General features: G+C 37.1%; 1 protein-coding gene across 50 annotated transcripts in view; it reads left to right on the forward strand.

The window, feature by feature from the left end:
* Positions 1-21398, forward strand: part of LRR (Leucine-rich repeat) — a 264962-nt gene that overhangs the window by 121762 nt on the left and 121802 nt on the right. The gene's annotated exons all lie outside the window — the stretch shown is intronic.

Consider the following 21398-nt stretch of genomic DNA (forward strand, 5'->3'; position numbering starts at 1 on the left):
TGACGTCAAAGTGTTCTTTTAATTTTATGGGTGTGAAGACTGTGCAAGATGTCAGTGTCAATTAAATATTAAAATTATAAGTTTTGGGGTTGGGCCTCTCTGTGTATGATATAATACAAAATTTTGTGAATTACTCTAAAATTACTGTACTGGTATAGTGCAAATTTGTACTGCCTCAGTCACATTTTCACTTGCTTGCTTGCATACTTTCTAGTGTTAGGTGTTTTGGCATTATTGATTTATAATAAACATTACATAAAAATATCCAATACTATTTAAGCAGGAGTATTTGTTGCATGGTTGTTTGATCTGCTAAGAAGGAACTTAGTGTTCTTACCCTCATTGTAAGTGGCTCATACTTTCTCTCTTATGGTTTGATACGTTGCCGTATGTAGTAATTAACCACATGAATGAAATAACTGTTTCATGTTTGGAATTTTATCACATTCGTTTGAGGAGAGAGAGAGAGAGAGAGAGAGAGAGAGAGAGAGGGGGGGGGGGGCAGGCTTTAACATCATAGAAAAAAGTCCATTTATGTGGCAGAATATGGCTTAAGGTAAAATGAAACATGGGAATTGGGTAATTGCTCAAGGTTTTTGGAAACATTTGTAGGATACAAGGTGCATTAAGAGTGGGTGGCATAACTTTTTTAAGACAATGAATATTAAAAATTTTAAAAAGTGCCTTAGAGAGAGAAAAAATAGGACCCATGTCAGACATATAGAAATAATTTGGATGTGAATCATCATTTATTTAAAGCTTAATTTGATTCAGCCAGAGTACTCAAGACAAGTTGAGGAGATGGCAGAGTTACTCAAGATATGTAATGTAGAAAGTTATCTACAAAATTGCTAGGGAATGATCATGTGGTATATGTAAGATAAAACCAGTATTTTACCTTGGAAATCAAATACAGTGTACAGTATATATCAGCATATGACCTAACAGTAAAAATTTTATTCTGTTTATAATTAATGACTAACTGTGCTCTGTTGCTTTTAAATCATCACATGTATTATTGCAAAGTTGAAAGCAGTGAATCCCCACTGTCTCTAATCTGTGATTAATTGATTTGTAGTAAAAATACAAGTGATTCTCTCACTGAGAAGTTGTTTTAACAGAGACATTTTCATAAATACCCATCATCTGCCCATCCTAATTAGAATAGACATTTCCATAAATACCCATCCTCTGCCCATCCTAGTTAGGCTATACCTAATAATCTCATTGAATCAGTATACTGTATATGAAGACCAATTCCCCCCAGAACTGAACTGCCTCTTTCTTGGATTACCGGTAAGGTCAGAACTTGTACTCTTATCTCTAAAACCCATAATATTTAATAAAAATTGAGTTTATGAAATAATGAAGCTGGTAACAACAATTTAAAGCAGATCAATCTCATGATTAAAACAGAACATTTTTCAAGCCAAAAAGAATGCCACACACAAGTATTTGTCTCTTTGAATTAGTCACACTCAATTGACCCATGAATACTTGATGAGTGGTCCACATGACCCAATCTCAGTATGTAGAGATTGCAGGTCAGCACATACAGTTGTAACTTGCATAACCAAATAGTTCAGTGCAGGTCATCATACCAAACTTTCATAAATCAAATCAACCAACAGTTGTAAATATCTTAAGTTAATGTCCAAACTTCATCCAGCTGCAAATGGCAATTTTTGAAGTAAATCAAAAAAGAAAATTTTGTCTTAAATGTTATCATTTTCAATACTTTCAATTGTCAGGTTTAAAAAAGTGGAAGTTATTTGATGAAATTTAAATTCTCTTATTAATGACAAATCCTGTAGGCCAGCCTTATGAGAGTGTAGTGTTTTGACTCAATGGTTTGGTTAAACTATTTGATAATAATAATAATAATAATAATAATAATAATAATAATAATAGTCAAAGTAAAAGCAAATGAAGGTGGCATAACAAATACAATGAGACTGAAAAATACTGAGTATTATCATCAGCAAAAAATGTTCTCTTGAAATTATACTACAAAAGATCTAAGTGAAATCTGCATTAGCACAAGTAAAATGTAACTGTATGAAAGAAAACATAGTGATCGAAATGTATAGAAAACAGAGCAGCTAAAGGCATAATGTTTTTAGACTATAGAAGTCACATTCTGTATATGGCTCAGCTTCATACTCATTAAAAAACTTAGGTCCAATCCACAATGGAGATCTCAGAATATACACTAGAGTATTCAAGTCCTTCCCAAATAAATGCACACAAGTTGAAAAAGATGAGCCTCCTCTACTCTTCCTTGTGACTTAGTAATGATTCAGGCAAGTTACTTTCCAACTTCAGAGATTTTCAGCCAGAGAGGTACTTTTTAAAACAATTATTCATCACCATTCCCAATTAGAGCTAGCAGTATTTGAGCCAGTAATATAAACAGTGCTTTGTACAGCGCTAGAATTTCTCTTCTTTGGATTATTCATAAAGTATGTTTATGTACACATTTTTACAGTTTATCCAGAGATCATGCATGTATCCTGAACGCTGTAAGCATCATGCAGTGGAATATATATGATGTAAATATCCACGTTGATCATTGTACAGTATATAGTTGGATCTAATTTTGCTCAGATGCAAGATTTAATGCAATATTGTCTAATGAAGATAGCCAGTTTTCTGGAGCCTCGATGGCTCAGTTGGTAGAGCAGCAACCTCAGACTTCATAGAAGTCTGTGGGGAGGGTTCAATCCCCGCAGCCGACCAGTCAGAGAAGGCGGACACTTTGCTATCCGTGTAGAAACCTCAGGATTACGTATGTAATCAACGGATGGGTTTGCTGAAAGCAGATGGGTGTTACAGACTATTACACACATGAACAAAGCCACTCCAACATCTAAAAACATAATAGACACCTCACACGTCTCGAACTGTCGACCTAACCACCCAATTCTCCTCGCTGCTGGGAGAAAGGGAGCTGGGGATTTGGTACAATACATGTACACATTCATTACCGGGGTCTAAGCGATGTCAGGCAGGGCAGCCGATCGAGGCTACGGCCTACCCCACCGCCAAATCAAAGTCCTTCAAAAGAAGGCATCGTGCTTACCCCATATAAAAATGGGAAAAAAAGGCAGGTTAAAACGAAGAAGAAGATAGCCAGTTTTCTTTACTCAGTAATGTGCATTTCACAGCAGAAGTGCCTGCACTCTAGTCTGAAAAAATGCACCACTGAAACTTGAAATTTTTAGGGACTAGAAGTGCTTTAGAAGCCCTCCAAAGTATAAAGGTTCTAAAGATCCTTTGGTCAGGTAATTGGGTTTGTTCTGCAATGATATGAAGTCAGTATAAATGTTAGAATATGTTGGTAACTGCAAATATAGTCATTAAAGGAAATGAGAAAGCTGATAAAGCAGCCAAAGCTGCAGTTACTGTGAATATATAAAAATACAGTAGTTCCTACCAGTGATTTTTTAATACCTCTAAAGTCCATCATCTTTAATAAATAGCAGGTGTTGTGGAATCATGAATCTGACAAACAAAATAGAACAGGTTAAACCAACTTTGGCTTGTTTTCTTCATTATGAAAAAGAATGCCACATTGCTGTAATAGCATCTTTTCTTCTAAGCAGTCACACACACTGACCAGTAGGTATTTGATGAATAACTCACATTTAATAATTTGATAATTGACAAGTCAAAATGAAAAGTTTATCTGACACATGTAATGCTATCGATTACCTGTTGTGCTGAGCTGTGTGCATAGATGTAAATGGGGTGACTTGGAAAAAAATAGGATGCTGATGTAGAGCTAGGGCATTGTTCCTCCTGGTATATCAAGTATGTAAAATAGGGCAGACTGATGAATTTGTACATGTTTTATAGAGGGAAGATTGTGACCCTTGCGTAATGGCATAAGAACAATTGAGAAGATGGTGAAAAAGGTGAGGTATAAGTGGGCAGGGGAGAAGAATAATAACAGTGAAAGTATTGTTGTTGTGAATCACTTTTTGAAATAGTTTTATCAGCATAAATTTTGTGAAGTACTGGTAAAAGATTTTCTTAATTGCAGAGCTGTTGATAGTTGCATTGCCATGCTTTTAAGTTTTGCAGACTCATCTATTACTAGACCTATCCATTTTTTTACAAGTTACATTGCTGTAACTGATGAATGTAAATCACCTCGAATGTCAGGCCTTGCTGTAAAACCAGCTCTTCGTTGGGTGAGTTGGTACAGCTGCGGACTGTCACTTGATGGGCCGGAGCTCAGTTCCCCAGCCGGCTGATGAAGAGTTAGCGGAATTTATTTCTGGTGATAGAAATTAATTTCTCGCTATAATGTGGTTCGGATTCCACAATAAGTTGTAGGTCCCATTGCTAAGTAACCAATTGGTTCTTAGCCACGTAAAATAAGTCTAATCCTTCGGGCCAGCCCTAGGAGAGCTGTTAATCAGCTCAGTGGTCTGGTAAAACTAAGGTACACTTAACTTTTTTGCTGTATAACCAAATATGGTGGCAATTTCTGAGAACGAAAATTTGTGGTACATTCACTGTTAGGAAAGATGATAATATGTAAAGAATATGCTAGGATATTCAGTGTGTGTAAACAAAAGTAAAGAGCCATGCCAGGTAGGACTCCAACATCAGGTTAGCTAATTAATTTTAGAGGGATCTTATTTTTCTCCAGTGGTAGTATCTCAACAGGTGGTTGGTGCCTTGACCAACATATTATCTATAATAACGTTATGAAAATAGGAGTTACTGGTGCATACCAAACTTTGGTATGTAATGTAAATGATGTGGAAGGATGACATAGATTTTTCACATGTGCACACTTTAGAGGGGAAGGGAGAGGACAACCTTCAGACACCCAAAGTTATTGCTGATAAATATTTAGTAGGTAATTTATTACGTCATGTTTATTTGCCTGGCATACTGTCTCACTGATATGTCGCCTTCTGCTGCGGTGATGAAGTTTTGCATTAGAAATTTATCTTGGCAGCTAGAACGGCTGTCTGTGCTTGGAGAGGAAGTATTGCAGCGGGTAATTTGGAAAACCTGGCTCTATTTGCACCCATCACAAACGCATATAAATAATTTTATTTGGTGATGTGTGCATTGCTGTATTGGTTTAGCTTACCAAAGAGTTAGTCGTCACTGATGTAAGTATGCAATTAATTACAACCCTTCTACTGTTAATTGTCAGATATTGCTTCATTTACAAATTAATCTTTTGTAATTGAAGTCCACAGTATGATGTATATATCTTGAAAACGTACGCCTCTAATATCTTTGGAGATATGCATTTCCAAACACATTCCAGTTTCTCCCACATGAGCAAAATTACATTTTAAAAAATTTACAACTTTTTTACGGAAGGTGGAGTCGAATATGGTGATGGTGATGAGTTTATAAAGCTTACTTACCACTCAAAAGTAAAAGAGGTGACATTCAGTTATAGATAATTGAACATTTCTCTAACGTTTTTCATAAACAACCTTAGATATAACTTCTATGAAAATAAATGCTAAAATTCAGGTAACAATTCCATGCCTTTGCTAAGCAGTGGGATGGAAAATTTGTGCCTGCTAGGAGTCGTGAAAATCGTATCATGGAGCATAGGAAAGATTTATTTTCGTGACAGAACCAGAACCATTGCCATTACAATACATTGGAGGTAAATATCTGCGAGCTGATTCAGGAAGGGTTATTGGCTACAAACCGTTCGGTAAGCAAGACTAAACCAACAGTGAACACAGAAAATATTTTTTTTGTGAGTTTGTAATTGATGCCAATCTAGAGAGACTCCGAATTTATCCATTCCACCACACCTCTTCCTCAAGCGCAGATATTATTATTATTATTATTATTATTATTATTATTATTATTATTATTATTATTATTATTATTATTATTATTATTAAAAGGTGAACCGTATTCATATGGAATAAGCCCACCACAGGGGCCATTGACTTGAAATTCAAGCTTCCAAAGAATATGGTGTTCATTAGGAAGTAAGAGAAGGGAAAGGGAAACTCAGAAAGAAGAGATCTCACTTATTAAAAAGAAAAGGAAGTTATTAAATAGATAAAAATGTATTAAAATGCATTAGGGTAGCAACGCATTGCATTGCAGATAAAGTTTTTTTTTATGTCAAAGATCGTAATTTACTTTGAAACTGTTTTTCCATCTGACACACTTTTCGCGAGTCTGTCTGCCCATGGCATGAATACATAGTGCTAAAAGCATTACTTTGTAACATAGTCACTAAAAGGCAACTGCAGTTCCCGAAAAGTATGTGAGAATCTGCTGTAATTTTAGCCAGTGCATCCGGAAGAATCGGCTTTTAGGAAATTTCCGTACTGCACTATTATTATTATTATTATTATTATTATTATTATTATTATTATTATTATTATTATTATTATTATTATCTCTCTCTCTCTCTCTCTCTCTCTCTTTCTCTCTCTCTCTCGCTCTCTCTCTCTCTCTCTCTCTCTCTCTCTCTCTCTCTCTCTCTCTCTCTCTCTCTCTCTCTCTCTCTCTCTCTCTCTCTCTCTCTTTTACGTGCGAGCGTAATGCCTTTTGATCTTGTTCTTTGATATTATTATTATTATTATTATTATTATTATTATTATTATTATTATTATTACTGGTACTATACATGTACACAATACCGGGGTCTAAGCGATGTCAGGCAGGGCAGCCGATCGGGACTACAAAGTCTACCCCAAAGCCAAACCAAAGTCCTTCAAAAGAAGGCATCACGGCGACCGGTCCCCATATAAAAATGGGAACAAGCTGGGAAGAATTATTATTATTATTATTATTATTATTATTATTATTATTATTATTATTATTATTATTATTATTATATAAAAATCAAAGAGCACGATCAGAAGCATTACGCTTGCTTGTAAAGAGAGAGAGAGAGAGAGAGAGAGAGAGAGAGAGAGAGAGAGAGAGAGAGAGAGAGAATAATAATAATAATAATAATAATAATAATAATAATAATAATAATAATAATAATAATAATAAATGGAACAAGGAAGAGAGACGTATAGAAAAATACAGTCAGTTATTACAGTGAATTTAGGTGATTTGCTTCACAACCCAAATACTGTACCAGCAGTCTAGACGAACCAAGAAAGTCTGTGTCTAGACTGAAAAGGTTACCGAACTACGTCAAAGGGGGTTTTGGTTCCAGGGTCGATGCGTAATGAAGAAGTTGAATTAATTGTTGAACTATTGGTGGTAATTGCACACAATTTTGTATTTTGTTTTGAAATATCAGCAAAGCGCCGGAACGGTAAGGATCATGTAGCACAGTTTGTTGTGAATTTAATTTTTTTGATGCTTCGGCATGTCCGTTTAATTTGCCTGAGTTTGGGAAATCTAGGGATGTTGTTTTCTTGTCTTATTATTATTATTATTATTATTATTATTATTATTATTATTATTATTATTATTATCATCCATAAAAATCTTATAGTCGCATGAGTCACTAAAATAGTGAAGAAAACTAGTGGTGTAGATGCAAGTGTATATTTTAGAAATATATAAACAAAAGAGAGCTTTCGAGAAACCTGCTCGATTCTCATTCTCAGTTATTGTTATTATTATTATTATTATTATTATTATTAGTAGTAGTAGTAGTAGTAGTAGTAGTAGTAGTAGTAGTAGGAGCTTCACGGTTTTAGAATATGGAATGGGAATTAGAGAACGTCCGGTTTTTAGACACGTAAGCATTCTTGCCTCTGGGTTGTCACGTTACTTTGACGCGTGGTAAGGTGGTGGCCACACCTGGATTGATCGTGTTTGAAAGGTTACTTAGGGCTCGTTAGGGGACGTCTGTGGGGCAGTTGGGGCTGAAGATACTATTATTATACACATACACACACACACACACACACACACACACACGAGATGGAGAGACGAAAATGTTTTTATTTAAAAATGGCGCAAGTGGCCAAACGTTTGATGACAGCTTATTTACGAGTGGTTGATTTTTAGGGGAATTTTTTTTTATTTATTTAAAAATGGGTAAGTGGCCAGACGTTCGATGCCACACAAAATATCTGCGAGTGGATGATCACTGAAGGCATTAAACGTCAAGTAATGCAATACTCAAAGAATTGCCTTGGGGAATAACGAAGGCTGCGGCGTGGTGCCTTCCAAAGAAGACTTTCGTCATAGGCGGGCAACGTCTTGGTTCGGGGACCACCAGGAGTGGTAACATGGCAGCTCCGTGGGTGAGGGGGAAGTAGCAGCGGGGTCGTTTGATGATAGGGCTGGAATCTCTCTCCTAGTGGGTGGGTGATAGATTCCGGGTAGCGGGTGGGGGACGGGGGGTGGGGTTAAAGGAGGAGCTTATCGTAACTTGAATGGAGGAGCGTATAGTTTTAGTACGTTTGTGGGAGTGAAGGCGATAACACAGTAGCGGGTGTTAATTTGTCGTCTGTGGGTGGATGGTCGGTGTCTTCGTGGCGTGTGTTGGGAAATAGGTTGTCTGACTTGCGTGTTGATAGAAGGAGATGTTGGGTTGAACAGGTGCTGTTGTGGAAAGTGAAAGTGGTTTATTGTTATTATATTATTATGAACGCCGCTGTGTTTGTGTACGTTGGTGAAGTGATTATACTTTTAATTCATGTTATGTGGCCTCTTTATTTGTAAAGAGTGGAACTTTCATGCTTGGTAGAAACTATTACGTACATACATAATGGTCTTGCGTATTTTACGCGTCTGTGAGCTATTGACCATGTCTTTTAAGACATGTGTCCCAATATATTCATATTTTAGGGCCTAGAGAACGTGTGCCCTGAACTTGGATACGTTAAAACTAATAACAAATCTACATGAGTAGATTTGTAGATTTTTTATTGTCCAATTGTTTTGTGCTTTGTTTTAAATGGCCCACTAGAAATCGTGAAATTTCGAGCTTTAAAGGAGTTTAAATTAGAGAGAGAGAGAGAGAGAGAGAGAGAGAGATGCATGCCTGAGTAAATTTTTAGCATTCGTCCATGTACATACTATGTCAATGCCTTTGTGCTAAATGCATCCATGTTTGTGCTTCTGTTTTTATTTTCCCCATCATAATCTCATTCAGTTCTTTGTTATCTGCCCTCCATTTATGGAAATGACATGACTATTTTTAAATTCATTTTCAAGTGTCGCATGTTAATGAACACGAACAAAGTTCCTTCTCCAGTTTGTGCGGCTCCTCTTCACTATCACCAAGCAACATTCTAACTAGTTCATTTCTCGGTATAATGTTGTTCGGATTCCACAGTAAGCTGTAGGTCCCGTTGCTAGGTAACCAATTGGTTCTTAGCCACGTAAAATAAGTCTAATCCTTCGGGCCAGCCCTAGGAGAGCTGTCAGTCAGCTCAGTGGTCTGGTTAAACTAAGGTATACTTAACATTCTAACTGGCAGACATCACCAGGTCTGTCCTCCCTCATGAACGCTATTCTTTTCCTTCAGTATTTGCCAGGCTTCTGTCATCACTCTGTCCATAGAGGGAACTAAACATCCTTACATCAGGCCCATTTTTACACCAAACCAGTCACTCACCCGTCACATTATCGTCACAGTGATCAAATGGGTCTTGGTTAAAAGCAGTTTTTACGTCGCATATCAAAAGTCTCCACTGTAGATCTCAAACAATTCTGCCATTACCAGCTCCCAGTTGTAGATGATAATTTTATATAACAATTTTAGCCCTCGACAAATACGAAAACCTCACTCGAAGCGACCGTCTTATATTCGGCATTATTTATCCAATGGGGCGGGAATTGACGCCCTCGAAAGAAATTGACCGTGGACACTCAAGGAGGCTGTCAGTGATCGTTCAATTATCCGGCGTATTCAACTGAAGTGACCGCTGCTGGGCTCTTGGGCGCATTCCGTTGTACCGCCGTATCCTCTTCGTTGGACTTCAAGGCGAAATTGGTTTGGTTGCGGTTTGGTTGATTGCGAATAGAAGCTGCTCAGAATGGGTGTTCCTTTGGCTTGTATTGACGAGGTTAGATGGTGTTTCGTGTCATTCGTTAATATGCAGTGTAACTGAGTGTGTGTGTGTGTGTATAACATATAATATATATGTGTACGTGTGTGGATGTATGTATGTATGTATATAATATACATGTATATATATGTTAGTGTGTGTGTGCATGGATGTATATCAGTTGAAGGTTTTGTATTTCGATAATGAATTTGGTGTTCGTTTATTACCACGCCAGGTTAAACCAGTAAATTATTCAGTCATATGTTTTGCAAACACAGTCTCTCTGTCTGTCTGTCTCTCTCTCTCTCTCTCTCTCTCTCTCTCTCTCTCTCTCTCTCTCTCTCTCTCTCTCTCTCTCTCTCACAAATGAAACGTGGAGTGAGAAATTGCCCATCGTTCCAAGAAGTAATGTGGAGTAACCAAAATAGATCCAGCTATTTGAATAGTCGATTATTGATGAGAGAGCCACGGGTCATTTGAGCCAATACTGACGTTTGATTTCATGATGGGAGATTCGCTGTTGTATTGATCTTTTTGTCGATAGGATATGTCGAATAATTATGGTTTGTTGCTTTTGTGTTTTAATATATATATATATATATATATATATATTTATATATAATTATATATACATACATACATATTTAAACTTTTGGATTATGTATATACTGTAGGATCTGAAGTGTAATCTACATTACATATTTCTTCTTAAATTACTGACTTATTTCTGTTAAGCAATGGGATCCTACTCCTTGTTTTCCGTGTCTTACCAAGCTTCCATCCTACAGGAGGCAGGTTCGTAGTTTCCTGTTGAATCAGATCCCCTCCCCTCCCCTTTTCCCCCTAAAAATTTTCACAAACTCGGTTCTGTAAGGACTGGGCTAATAGAAGAAACAGGGGTTACACATTCCAAAAGCCTCGTTATCAGAAATATCAGAATTATTCCGACTGAGTGTAGGCTGTCTCCCAAGCGCTAATTTATCCAGCAAAGCAGAAAGACTCTTTTGGGGGAAATCGACACTTTCCACATTATTTCGGTCACATGCCTGAAAAAGTTGACACGCGATCGGAAGCGTTTCTTTTATTTTCTTCTTCTTTTCTTCCGGGGTGGAATTTATAGGAGTTCAGTTACGTGGCAGGAAGTTTCGTGTTCTCATTGACGCCTTTTCTTTTCCAGTGTATTAGTCTTAGGCATAAATCAGTGTCACTTTCTTTACGTTCGAAAACTGGAGATTTTATGGTAATATACATGAAGTTGGATGGTGTATTGCTTCTTTTTCCTAATTCTGTTTTTCATTGGATGGGTGGGTAGAGCTCCCGGCTAGCACGCTGTTGGCCCAGTGTTCGACTCTCCGACCGGCCAGTGAAGAATTAGAGAAATTTATTTCTGGTGATAGAAATTCATTTTTCGTCATAATGTAGTTCGGATTCCACAATAGGTAACCAGTTGGTTCTTAGCCACGTAAAATAAATCTAATCCTTCGGGAGAGCCCTAGGAGAGCTGTTAATCGGCTCAGTGGTCTGGTTAAACTAAGATATACTTAACTTTTTCCTAATTCTGTTGAATGTCTCCAAAGACTACGGCACCCACGAATTAAATTCCCGAAAGCATTTGACATTTTGGGACGACAAAATTGGGTGAATGTTTCTTCCTTTAGAACTTTGCCTTGACGAGAGGATATTTTTAATTTTTGGCCGGAGAAGGGCGATTCAGTTGCAACCGGTTCGTGCAAGCAGGTCGCCTGGCCTAGATTACGTCCCGTAGCATTTTTAGCCCTTTCTTGCGTGGCCTGTTTCGAAGAGTACTCTAATATTTACGTGTAATCGACTGGGGATCACGCGCATGCTCTGTTCCTCTCCTCCCTCAGCCATGACACTTTCACAGTTCGTGCTGCTGCTGCTGCTTCTTCTACGCACTGTGCACAGGCGCTAGGCACTTCCGTACACGCGTTGCTCGTCTTTTTAAATCTTTAGGTTCTGCAGGACCCGCCTATGCCACGGGGCTTTGTATTAGGAGGTATTGAACCCGAGCGTGTGTTGTTCGTATTCTGACTGTTTGCTGATAAATGTTTTTGGGACGCTGCTTTTGGTACCATACATGCGTTTATAGTGTCGTTTCTTTTAAGACATCTCTTAATTTATTTTTTTAATATTTGGCTTTATGATGATGATGATGATGATGATGATTCAGAATGTGCACACATACATATGTAACACGCCCAGAACGCCATACTGTTCAGTGTTCCCGCGCGAGAGAGAGAGAGAGAGAGAGAGAGAGAGAGAGAGAGAGAGAGAGAGAGAGAGAGAGAGAGAGAGAGAGATATCAAATATGCTTTATTTATAAGCTAACAATAACGGGAAAACAAGTGCAGATAAAGTATCACTGCATACAAATATACATCCTAATACTCCATGTGATTTTATACTTTTTAATAACCTAAATATAGTCTTTCACATAGGTCACCGGAAATGACTCTAAATTCATAACTCTCTCTCTCTCTCTCTCTCTCTCTCTCTCTCTCTCTCTCTCTCTCTCTCTCTCTCTCTCTCTCTCTCTCTCTTCATGCAAGTGTGCTTATTAACAATCTACATAATTTTCACTGCTTAATAACCTAAAAATAGTTTCTCTAAGGTCACCGGGAATAACTTGAAATTCATAACTCTCTCTCTCTCTCTCTCTCTCTCTCTCTCTCTCTCTCTCTCTCTCTCTCTCTCTCTCTCTCTCTCTCTCTCTCGTTTGACACAACCTCCCCCTCCCCCTTCACTCCCCATCTCCTTGGCTATTTCTCAAGGTACAGGAAATCCGTTCCCGTATTTTAAACAGTAGCTACCGAGTATAAGAAAAACCCAGCCCATTTCCACCCATGTTCGTAACCTTCGGCGCAAAGTTTGGTTCAAGGTTTCGTGTTTGTGCCCACTACACCTATTATTTCATTGCTTAATTAGTTAATTCATTAATTCGAACGTAAAGGTTGGAATACCGGTAAAAGTGATTCATTAATTCGAACGTAAAGGTTGGATTACCGGTAAAAGTGATGCCACTGTACTGCGGTATACGGTAGGTTATTAATTATTGCTTTGATTATAATAAAAGATTAACCTACTGTTTAGATGGACAGATTCATCAGTTCAAATCCTGAGGTCCGTAGCTGCAGACCCTTTCATTTCTTTTACTATATCTCCGTTCATTGTCTCTTTCTTCTATCGTTCTTTCCACCCTCTCCTAACAATTGTTTTTAGTGCAACTGCGAGGTTTTCTTCCTGTTACATCTTTCAAACTTTTTGTACCGTCAGTTTTTGTTCCAGCGCTGAATGACCTCATAGGTCCTAGCGCTTGGCCTTTGGCCTAAATTGTGTATGCTATGCTATGCTATTCAGTTCAAATGTTAAATTTTGGTTAAATGTAAGAGTTGAGTACCTCAAACAATTGGATTTTTATATTAAGTCCTGTTGATATCCATTCACGTGTTTGTGGTGGGAAGCAGATATCTTTGCTTCCCTAGTCGGAAACAAAGATTCGCTTATCATTACTCCGCACGAGTATTTTCTTCAGAGACCTAAAGGTCAAGACACTAGATAAGACAAGAGGTCAGATAGAAAAGCAAGAGGTCAAGACACTGGAGACCCACTTTAAGGAGCGAAGTCTATAGTGGGAAATAGCTCTCCTGTATCGGTGGTCCTTGAACCAACCTTTGGATTGTGTTCCATATTGGGAATGAATTGGCTAAGTACTCAAGGGGGCTTTTTCTTCTTTAGCAAATATTTTAGTTATTGGCCGAGTGCTCCGTTGCCTTTCTTCAGGCGCAACACTTGACCACTTTTTAAAAAATATTTGACTACTTGTACCCCAACATTTGTCTTTTATTTCATTTTTACTCTAAAATTTGCTATTTATTTAATTTCAGTTTTACTCCAAAATTTGCCATTTATTTAGTTTTTACCACAAAATTTGGCTTTTATTTCATTTCTACCCCCAACTTTTGCCTTTGATTTAATTTCATCCACATTTGTCTTTTATTTCTGCCACAAAGTTTGTTTTTTTATTTAATTTTTACCCCACAACTGTCTCTTATTTCATAATCTGGTTTGCTCGAGGTGGGACCAGACTTACCCAAATTGCTGGACCGTACGAAGCCTTGATAAATTCCAGACAGAGTTTAATCAATGAATCGATTCGGCCTCTGGACTTTTAAGTCTAAGCGTAGTCACCATTACAAGGAAAATATTACTCACTGTTATGAGAAAATAAACACCTCGATTATGAGAGAAATAATACACATTGCATAAGGAATGTTGCAGGGCTCCACCAGATTAACGTTAGACTTGTACGTGAACCTGTTTCTGAATAACTTAGAATCCTGCAGTGAAGTGCGTTGTTTATTATCATTATTACTTGTCTCACGTTAAGTGCTTTATTTATCATCATCATTATTACACGTCCCCCCGTTACCATTCCGAAGTAATGACTTCGTTCACAAAAGAATTGAGTAAAACAAGTAGCTGAATTACTCATATTGTCAGAATATAACAGCCGACTACGTAATACAAAGAGGACTTTTGTCACAATCGCGTAATGAATGAAATTGATGTGAAAGTTATAGTTGATTGTTGACTTATTTGTCGAAAAGGGTTTTTTTTATACTTGGATGAGAACTGTGAGAGGGGAAGCTGGAGATTGGTGGAGATTAATATAAGTGAAAGCGCAGAAAAGACATGTATGGGGGAATTGGAATTTCACAGAGGCTCTTTGCTTTGCACGGCGTGGGATACGATGTTTGATCATAATGAAGCCTATTAATATCATTATTGTTATTATGATTATATCAGGCACAGATTATGAGCGTGATATCTACAGGATACTACATCATCGTCCGCACGTCTCTCTCTCTCTCTCTCTCTCTCTCTCTCTCTCTCTCTCTCTCTCTCTCTCTCTCTCTCTCATCTGAAAACCTACTCTGTGTCAGCAAACATCACATTACGAAACTAGGAGACGCGCATATACACACAGACATGCACACACACTCACACATTCGCTCTTTCAAGTGTGTTATTTCCTTTGTGTGTGTGTTTGTGCGTGTGCGTGCGTGCGTGCTTGCGCAATGTCTTAGGATTCCCGGGTGTCAAGTCAAGGTGTTTATTCTATAAATAGGGCGCTCCATGCGACAAGGATATGCTTCGACATATCCGCGTTTCGCATCCTTGATTCTCTTCGGAGTTTTGACTTTCCTTTTGTTTCTGCTTCCAGTTTGCTTTGTCCTTCGTAATGAATTAAATCACCGTGAAATAGTTTCCCTAATATAAATGATCAATGTCAAGCCTTTTTCTCATTTGGTGTGGAACCCCCCCCCCTACCCAGGTTGTTAATTCTCCAGTTTTTAGCCCCATTTTTGGGATGTGGTTGCTAGCCCAATCCATTTTCCATCATGGCTGCAACCTATCACCGTCGACCAACCACCAAGTACAAATCTCAAAAATGGTCAAAATATTGTGTGGACTCTTCTGGAATTTTAACAAGTAGTCTCTCCTCCTACACATGCTTCTACTTATGGTTCAAACATTAAGAATCACATAGCGCCTTTATATCAGATTCACTCTACCCTCTGAGATACTTCCGCCCAAAGGGATTGTATTTGATAAGTGCTCCCATCCTGACCAGGAATCGATCCGATTCCCGTAGGGGTTGGAATTAGGGCGAGTGACCCAGTCACCTCATTTTGCGAACACACCACTCTCTCTCTCTCTCTCTCTCTCTCTCTCTCTCTCTCTCTCTCTCTCTCTCTCTCTCTCTCTCTCCACATGAAAAATCCTTCGTAATAACACCTGATCGCTCATCATCTTGAGTAGAAACCTTACGACACTGAATGGAAGGTTTCAAAATCTCCATTGTTTCCGATTGCAAATTTTTACATATTGTTTGCTCCTTCCGTCAATGAATGGCTGTAGGTTTTGGTGATCTTTCAGAACCACAGGGCTAAGTCGGGTTTTTTCATGGTATCTTCTTTTCAATCTTGGTGTTTATTATGCTGATTGATTTGTTTAATATATAATTTGAATATTATATATATATATATATATATATATATATATATATATATATATATATATATATATATATATATATATATATATATATATATATATATATATATATATATATATGTGTGTGTTTCAAACGTTTGTATAATGGTCTTCTACACGAATTATTTTTCTGGTTTTCACTAGTTTTGTAATTTTCTTTCAACTTTCTCCCCTTGTTAAGTTACGAAACGGCTGTTTACAGTGGGCAAACAGTCGGTGAATGTAATTGTTATTTAACAAGTGTTTCCTCGCATGGTTCAGTAAACGTCCGCTACATTACCTTTCCAGTAGGAAATAAGACATACCGTGGTGCTTGTGATGCCCTAAAACTATTCTTGAGTGGGCTTAGTTGTCAATCTCTAAAACTAGTAAAACCGGAACACTCAATATTTGCGATTGGAAAGAGAAATGAGTTCTGTACCTGGATTGATCGTGATGTCGACGGGTCAGGACAGTGTGAATAATAATCGGGCGCAAGAAACAGCGGATACGAATAATAACGAAAAGGATGAAAAGGTAAGTTTAAGTATACCTTAGTTTAACCAGACCACTGAGCTGATTAGCAGCTCTTCTAGGGCTGGCCCGAAGGATTAGATTTATTTTACGTGGCTAAGAACCAATTGGTTACCTAGCAACGGAACCTACAGCTTATTGTACGGTATGAGAGAGAGAGAGAATACAGTAGTAGTAGTAGTAGTAGTAGTAGTAGTAGTAGTAGTACTAGTAGTACATTAGGCCTGTATTCCGGTCCCATTGCACCGAAGGCACTCATAATTTTACGAAATCTAATTGTTCGAACTTAATTCCAATGACAACGTTGACATTTATATAAAAACAAATTTTTCACGGAAATGACCAAGTAACTGAGACAGAAAGCTCATCCTTTAATCAACTTTGAGACTAATTCTTTCTGTTGTCGTAGCTCAAAGAGTTCTGTATGCAGTTAAGTGAAGAGACAGTATTAACTTACTGGTGTTTGATGGACACAAACTAGAACAACGTAAGACAGTCACTGACATCTTGAGCACACTTCCCTTGACAAGATTAATGTGTGCACTGGTAATAAGCTTAGATTTAAAATAAGAAAATAAATGTAGATTAGAATAAGTGTGATGAAAATAAGGTAAAGTGTGGGTTTGGGGGTAAAAAAAATGATACACACACACACCCACCCATATTTTTTATCTACTGTCTTATATAAAGAGAGGCATGATTAGGGCAGTGTTTTACAAGAACACCGCAGCATTTAGGGCTTTCATGTTTGCGCAGGTTCTAGATGGCAAACTCATCTACATAGCTGATCATTAAGGACTTAATTATTATTGCTCTGACCGATCTGCTTTTGTAACAGTTGAATTCTGAAATTTTTTTTCTTTCAGCGAGTTGAGACTTAATTTTAATTTCAGTTGTATATGAAGAGGAGCATGAATTTGTGCTGTTTCGCATGTGCTCAAATTATTGTGTTGTGTTTCTCAAAGTAGTTTTAATTAAATATATATTTCTTTATCTATAAATTCTCCTCTCACTCGCTCTCTCTCTTCTCTCAAGCTGTACATGAAAAAGACGAAACAATGAGCATAAATTCATATTTACTTTCAAATAAAGCTATATATATCACTTTATATCTGTGTCTAGAGAGAGAGAGAGAGAGAGAGAGAGAGAGAGAGAGAGAGAGAGAGAGAGGGGGTGGGGCAGGCTTTCGTCATCATTTTACGATATGTGCTGTTATGCGGGAATTCGAAATTTAAAAGCAGTTGCGCACAAGAGCGTGAAAGACATTTGAACTATTTTATGCTTCAAAGACCAGGTCGAAGCGACGAGTAACAGTTGTCATGTCGGGAGAAAGTGCAGCTTTGAATATTCAACATAGAATATATTATTTTTTACGCGCCTTTGTTCAATAACATTGTAAAAATGTTCGAGTTTTTTTTACGGGCTGTGTACGATAGCATTGATAACAATTTTCAGTTGAGAGAGAGAATATATATATATATATATATATATATATATATATATATATATATATATATATATATATATATATAGATATATATATACAGTATATATATATATATACAGTATATATATATGTATATATGTATATATATATATATATATATATATATATATATATATATATATATATGTATATATATATATATATGTATATATATATATATATAATATATATATATATATATATATATATATATATATATATATATATATATATATATATATATATATATATATATATATATCAGTGTCATTGATAAAATTTTCTGAATATTTTTAACACGCCTTTGTTCGATAACATTGGTAAAAAATTTATATATATATATATATATATATATATATATATATATATATATATATATATATATATATATATATATATATTACGAGGCTTTGTTCGATAACGTTGATAAAAATTTTCAGAGTCCAGTTAATAGAATAACGATGTATTGGAGACAGGTCTTCAAAGCATATTTTAGTGTGTTAACACGATATGGCGTGTAATTCATGTACTAAAATATCAAATGTGAATTACTGATTAATAGTGTTCTGGAGTTGAAAGTGCTATTTTTTCGCCAAAGCAGCGTCAGTGCTATTCGGTTTTTGAGAGCATTTTATGCTATGTGCAGTCAGAATTGGTCTTGCATGATGAATGAACCAAATTATCTTCATTAAAATCATATATTTCAATTCGTTAATACATATTACACACGACCATGAGAATGTGTGTAGCGTACTTAGCAATTAATGTATCCACACCTTATTAAAATGAGGGCAACAGAAGAGAGATGCTGAACGAAAGCCTACCTGTAACAGACTTTAAGCTTAAACTTTTGGGGTGAAGGCATATTCAGTCAGTTTGCTGTATAGACAGGCCAGTGGCGACAGAAGTCGGCCGAGGGGGGGAGGTTACCTGTTGGCTATTGCCCCTACCCAAGTGTGGTAGTGACGGTAGTGAAAGCACACACACACAATCAAAATAAAATGTATGGATGCCCATTGCTTCTCATATAAGATAATGGGATTCGGTAGCGTTCGTATTGTTTATTAAACGTTGATAAAAATCTTAAGGCAACATTCATTAAAGTGGTTTTGTGTCATATACTTGAATTATGAATACAGCCCTGTTGTATAATTAGTGCAAGAATAGAGTCTGGGACAGTTTAGAGATATTTTTCAGATTTTTATACGTACGGGCTTTAGTTCTGTTTTGAATATATAATTTTATATATAAAAAAGGACGTTTATCCTGTTAAGTTACGCTTTGACGGGTTACATTGGTCCAGTATGAAAAACGTGAAGTGTAGAGGAGTGATATATTTTAAGAAAGTGTGCTACCTAATCTGATGAGAGAGAGAGAGAGAGACTCAGTAAATTTAGAGTGCAATTGGCTTCCAAGAAGTAGCCGGCTTATAGAGTAACTAAATACAATTTACCTTGTACTTTTATCGTATACGGTTGGTGGAAGTTGGTTGGGTCCATTGTAATGAATTGCTCTCTCTCTCTCTCTCTCTCTCTCTCTCTCTCTCTCTCTCTCTCTCTCTCTCTCTCTCTCTCTCCTTGTTTGTATAAACTTGTTTCGTGGTCTGGTTAAATGATTAATATTATTATTAATGTAGAGACCTCTTTTTGTGCAGTATTTTTAGTAATTTTGCGATTGTAAGTAACCCCGTGGGGCTAGTGCTGTCAGTGCACCTCATACGGTGCAATGTAGGCATATCCTAAGGTTCTCTGCGGCGTTCTTCGACCCCTAGCTCTATTTAAGTGTACCTCCGTTCATATTCTCTTTCTTCCATCTAACTTTCCACCCTCTCCTAACAATTGATTCAGAGTGCAACTGCTTTGAGGTTTTCTCTCCTGTTACACCTTTCAAACCTTTTTACTATTAATTTCCATTCCAGCGCTGAATGCCCCCGGAGGTCTTAGCGCTTGGCCATTGGCTTAAATTCATTATTCTATTCTATAATCTATTCAACGTGAATGAAGGTTAGCATGTAATTCTTGAGAGTGTGATTAGTTTCCCTTCAAGGCACAAGGAGTCGGAAAGATGTATCTTTTTACTACAGATGTCTGATCATGTCTTCGTTCTATTTATTTTTAGAGTGAGGATTACTCTTCCTGTCTCTGAACTTCCGTAATCATGCAACCTGCCCGTTTTAAGATGACAGTTAACTCCGCATGAATTGGTGTCCTGTCCATTACTGTTCTTCCATGTAGTTCGCTTGTCGGTCTATATTTGGTCCTTGACGCGGCCCCATTTTTATTCTTCAGGTGAAAATTGTATTATGTCTTCCTTGTCTCGAAGTCCTTCACCAATAAAAACCGTTTCTTTTAATCTCTCAACGGCTACACTACTCAACGGTTACACTAAAGTCATTCACCTGAGATTGTTGTTAAGAACGTTTATTGTTGGTCAAATGCCGTCCTTTCACACAATCGTCTTGCTGTCTCACGTAGACCGCTAGTGAATCTTCCTTAATTATTTCTCTCTCTCTCTCTCTCTCTCTCTCTCTCTCTCTCTCTCTCTCTCTCTCTCTCTCTCTCTCTGAGGTTAGCTTTGTGTTGCATTATCTGAAAATATCAAGTAGTTCAAGAAAAAATGAAAGATTTTCCGTTTTTCTGAGTATATGAGGTAACAGATTAGATTTGACAATTATGGAGCATGCCGTATTTTATTAATAAAAGTAAAAATCTTGATGTCTGCATTATTATTATTATTATATACATAATAATGATGAATTGTGTGTGGGGTCTCGCAGAGCGCCATCCGTGAATTCGGACCCTTGGGGAGAGAGAAAAAAATGACTACTGTATATATAACTCCTGAACTTCATCTAGTTGGTTTTTAGGGCAACAGTCCCGTAGTTTTCCTCGAAGCAAGTACCTTTTATCACTTGCAACCGTAGCCTCGTATTGTTGCAAGAGCTTTACTGAGACAAAGGAAAATATGCTCCTCTGTGCTTGACAAAAGTAAGCAGTTCTCCGCTTGAAGGCTTCTGAGGTCATTGCGGAGTTTCTTTGAGCTTTTGACGCAACAGAGATTTCTGCTGCGTAACTTGCAAGTACTTCGTCGGAGTTGCGCAGAGGGCCTGGCGCCAAGATTTATGTCATTTTTTTTTTCATTATTCCTTTTTTTTCATTATTTGTTGTATTGTCTGTGCGTTCGCCATCACCTCTGTGAGTCATGTGGTTGCATTATTTGAAACAATAGGATTATTATTTACAAATTTGACATTGACTTTATAAATATAACAGAACAACAAAACATTGGGAAATATTGGTGGGCACAATTCATGACGAGGATGATTAACGTAGAATTTATTGTTG

Source organism: Macrobrachium rosenbergii, chromosome 40, assembly GCF_040412425.1.
Source record: "Macrobrachium rosenbergii isolate ZJJX-2024 chromosome 40, ASM4041242v1, whole genome shotgun sequence".
Classification (NCBI taxonomy): domain Eukaryota; kingdom Metazoa; phylum Arthropoda; class Malacostraca; order Decapoda; family Palaemonidae; genus Macrobrachium; species Macrobrachium rosenbergii.